The sequence below is a fragment of the Athene noctua genome, chromosome 3, assembly GCF_965140245.1.
Source record: "Athene noctua chromosome 3, bAthNoc1.hap1.1, whole genome shotgun sequence".
Classification (NCBI taxonomy): domain Eukaryota; kingdom Metazoa; phylum Chordata; class Aves; order Strigiformes; family Strigidae; genus Athene; species Athene noctua.
This window is the reverse complement of record NC_134039.1, coordinates 88,702,751-88,707,110: the sequence shown is the minus strand read 5'-3', so window position 1 is coordinate 88,707,110 and position 4,360 is coordinate 88,702,751. Positions and strand designations below refer to the sequence as shown.

The 4,360-nt window shown below is 62.6% G+C and overlaps 1 long non-coding RNA gene across 3 annotated transcripts; it reads right to left on the bottom strand.

Annotated features, from left to right (window-relative positions):
* Positions 1–750: 750 nt before the first annotated feature.
* LOC141958780 (uncharacterized) lies at positions 751–4,100 on the bottom strand. 3 transcript variants are annotated; one of them, XR_012633344.1, is made up of 4 exons: positions 4,016–4,100; positions 2,832–2,948; positions 2,336–2,483; positions 751–923 (listed from the first exon to the last, which is right to left on the bottom strand). It is a non-coding gene; the product is annotated as an uncharacterized LOC141958780 (long non-coding RNA). The 3 variants fall into 3 exon arrangements; XR_012633345.1 differs by lacking the exon at positions 4,016–4,100 and adding an exon at positions 3,440–3,461; XR_012633343.1 differs by lacking the exon at positions 4,016–4,100 and adding an exon at positions 3,089–3,241 and having other exon boundaries at positions 752–923.
* Positions 4,101–4,360: the final 260 nt, after the last annotated feature.

Below are 4,360 nucleotides of genomic sequence, written 5' to 3'. Positions count from 1 at the left end.
CTATCCCTCGTGCTGCGCCACAGGGGCCGCGGCGGTAGCGAGGACTGCGCCGCGCTACGGGCGCCCACGAGCGGTGCAGCTGCCTGGCAGCCGAGTCTGCAGAACCTACAGCTCCTGGCACGCGCTGGCCAACGTGGCACGGCCGCCTGCACGCCAAGCGCTGTAAGACACCGCATCCCAGCGTGACCCAGGGAACCAACGCGGCTGGCCAGAAACCCCACACGCCAGGACCACAGCTCCCGCTGGGTTGCGAGAGGCAGTTTTCTCTGCTTTCTGACCCTGCAGCAACACCGTTGCTCACCCCTCCGAACCCCCACCAATGCACCCAGAAGCCTCACCACCGGCTCGGGGCAGCCCCTGCCACCACCTCCAACACTGCCACCCTGCAGGCACCGCCATCCTCCCCAGGAGCTGCCAGCTGATGGCACGGCTCCACTCACCTTCTCCCTCGGTGCAGCCAGGGCCCAGCAATGCTCAGCGACTGCTCTGCTCCTCCCTTGGTTGACACCGACCCCTCCGACGGCTGCCTTGCTCTTAACAGCAGCACCCGCCCCTCCACCCGGAGCAAGCCCTTTACAGGGAGGGGCCGCTGCCATCAGCCTCACTGCCCACACCTGGGGCCCCTCCAGCCCCAGCCCACAGCTGGAGGCCATCACCCACCCCCACAGAGCATCATCACCCCTCCCAGCCCCTCACCTGGGGCAAAGGAAGCACAAAAGGCAGCCGGCAGCCAGCAAGTGTTTATTCAGTCACACACAGAACAAGTCCCAGAAGGGAGTGAGTCTGCTCCGGGGCTCAGGGCCCCTAATGCTGCCCCTGCCCCTGGCACACCTTGGCGCTTGTTCCCGGAGCCACGCTCCTCAGTCCAGCCGGGAACAGTCAGTCGGTTCCTGGAGCAACAAGCTGCAGGGCAGAGCTGGAAACTGCCAAACATGAGGAGAAAGATGCAGGACACAAGAAGACAGAAGAAAGGTGGCAGCTAGCTGACTAGTACAGGGGTAGAGAGAAAACAAGAGATGAGCAATGGGGCGGTGAGAGGATGGGGACAGGGAACCCAGCGTGGATATGCAGAAAAAAAAGCAGCAGGGAGAGAAGAAAACAGGCAGCAGAAAGAAGGAGGAGGAGCAGGACAGAAACCAACAAAGAAGGACGAGGAGCAGCATAGAGATGCAGAAAAAAAAAAGCTGGGATGGGTGGCACAACAGACATGGAGGGGGAAAAAAAAAAAGGGGGGGAGCAGGGAGCTAGACCAAGCAAGATGGAAGAAAGACCAAAAAGCTCCAGAGAACAGGGCACAGAGGGAGGAAAAAGCAACAACGATGGGGAGTCAGGACAGCAAACCATGGGAAGGAACACAAAACAAATCACATCGCTACATGTGACAGGGCAGAGAAGGAAGAATTAGGAAACAGGGACAGAGACACAGAAAAAAAGAGACCTGGAGCCAAAAACTAATCCTGATGCATACAGAAAGAAGGGGGGTGGGGGTGGGGGGGTGTATTCTAAAACAGGGGAAACAGAGACAGAGAGATGGAGAAAAGACAAAAGCAATAGACGACAAGGCATCGAGAGAGGAATTACTGAATAGTAACAGAGCGCCAGCCAGAAACAGGCCACAAAGCAGCAAAGATCACAGGGGGTACGGGGCACAGAGGAAGGAATTCGCAAACCCGGCACAAGGAGCCAGACAGAGAGAGAGCGAGGCAAAAATTAAATGGTGAAAAGAGACAGACCGCAGGGCAGAGGGAGGAATTGATAAACAGGGACAGGGCACCCGACAGAGCATGATGGAGAACAGGGAAAAAAAAAATAGCAGCAAGCTACAGGGAAGAGGGAGGAATTAAAGACCAGTGACTGGAAGACAGACAGCGACACATGGAGAGAGAGAAGACAAAAGAGCGATGGGCAACAAGATGGATAGGGAGGAAATGAAAAACAGCAGAAGGGAGTCAGCCAGAGAGAAAGACACCGAGGAAAAAGGCCAGACAGTCTATGAGGGACGGAGGTAGGAATGAAAAACGGGGGACAGGGAGCAGGAAAGAGAGAGATGGAGATCGCAGGGAATAGCAGCGGGTGCAGGAAGAAGAAAGGGGCATCAATAGGAACAGGGAGCTGGACAGAGAGGGATGGAGAAAGGCAACAAGAGCGGCAGGGTACAGGGCAGAGAAAGGGAAGACCTACAAGATGGGGACAGGGAGATGCTCCAAGCAAGACGGAAGATACAGGTGAGCAAAAAAAGTTGAGCAGCACCAGAAAGAGAGGAGTCTAGGAGAAAGACAGGGAGGGACCAGGCCACACAAGAGGGATGAGAGGGGCCCAAGAGCTCGGGACTTACTGCAGTTCTCCGCGCTGCCAGGAGAATTTGACAGGTCAGACTCCTCCTTCTGTTTGCCTTCTCCCTTCCTCTTCTACAGCTCCAGGTGCCTGGCTGTCCTCCACTTATGAGAAGATGTAGGTGTCTCACAGCTCTTACGAGATGAGGCCTGCTAGACACAGAACCTCATTCAATCACACACTACGTGCAGGAGTAGGACAGAGGAAAGAGAGAGAAACCGAGAAGTGAGGAGCAGAACGGAAGGATCGAGAGAGAAATGGACTGAGGAGTGATGCAAAAGGTACAGAACAAGCAGTCAGAAGTGCAGACAGAAAAAGAAAAGGGAGCAGCAAGACAAGAGAGAGAAAGTGAGAGAGGAAGGGGGAGCAAGGCAGAAGAAAAGAAAGAAAAGATATAGAGAAGAAGAAAAAAAAAATCACAGCATGGGAAAGAGAAGGGCGGGAAGGGACTGGGACATACAAGGGGGGCGACAGGGCCCCGAGGGCCCGGGACTCACCGCGGCTCTCGCTCCCGGCACTGCCGGGAGAACTGGACAGGTCAGATGCTTCTTTCTCCTTCCTTCCTCCTGCCCCTCCTCTTCTTCTGAAACTCCACTCGCCCGGCTGACCTCCCCCTAAAAGAATACGCGGGTGTCTCTCGGCTCTTACAAGACGTGGCTTCCGACACACGCAGCCTCGCTCGCTCGCTCGCTCCGCGGCCGTTCCGCGCCTGGGTCCGGCCCGCTGCGGACTGTGCAGAGGGCTCCTCGCTCACCCGGAGAGGCAGGCGCTCTCCCCCTGCAGGGCGAGGCGGCTGCTGCCCACATGCCCTTGACGTTCTCCTTCCTTCCCTTTCTCCGGCCCCTCCAGCTCCAGCCGCGGCGGCTCCCGCCCCGCTGCCCACGGCCGGGAAGGCTCGGCTCCGCCCGTCCCTTCTGGCCCCCGAGCCGTGAGAAGCGCCAGGCCGGGCAGAGACACCCCACGCCAGCCCGAGCTGGGCGCAGCCGGCGGCATCCCCGGGGCAGGAACGGACACGCGCGGCCCCAGCGCGGCCTCGGGAGGGGGCACGGAGGCGGCAGGGACCCTTATTGCCGCGGACCGGCCCGGCCGCAGCCCCAACGCTCACCTCCGCCGCGCACGCGCACTCCCGGGAGACGCCGCGGCCGCGCATGCGCACCCCCGGGCCGGGGGGCACACCGCGTCTCGGGGAGCCGCGGGCAGCCCGCGGGAAACCGCCACAAAACCGCGTCTCGGGCCGCGCCGGTACCGAGGGCTGTGCCGTGCCGCGCGCGCCCGCCAGCGCCGCGGCTGCGGGGAACCGAGAGCGCAGAAACTGCAGCTCCCGGCGTGCCCCGGGGAGCCAACATGGCCGACCGGAAGCCCCCTGCACGTGACTACGGCTCCCGCCGCGCCGCCCGCGCACCCGGAAGCCCGGCCGAGCGCAGCCCCGCGCGGCTCCGGGCAGCGCCGCCGCCGCCCGGCCCCGACGCGGAGCGGCCTCCGCCCCCGGTCCCGCCGCACCTTTCCCCGCAGCCGCCCGGCCCCGCTCCTGCCTCGGCTCGCACCGGCTCCTCCTCCAGCACCGGCCCCGGACAGGGAGGGGTCGCTGCCTGCAGCCTCCCTGCCCGCCCCTGCGGCTCCTCCGGCCCGGCCCACGCTCCCCCCCCCCCCCCCCCCCCCCGGTAACTATAGCGACCAGCACCGTTAATAAACGCCGGAGATGCCCGTCACTCCTCCGAGCTCGCGCTCTATGGGCCGCCGGTCCTCCGGTCGCGGGGCCGCCGCCGCGCACGCGCACTCCGGGGGCCGCCCGGCGCAGCCGCACGCCGCAGGTCGCCTCTCCCCGCCGGGGGAACCTTCCCCGGGCAGCGGGAGCAGCCGCTGGACGAGACCGCTCCGGTGCGCGGGCCGACGGGACCGACGCTGCCAAATCTTATAACCCCCCGGAGAGGGAGGAGCTCCGGCACGGCCGCAGCGCAGGGCAGCGCAGTCTCGCCTTGTGACCCAGAACTCAGCGGGGTGACCGAAGTGTCGGTCAGAGCAGCCT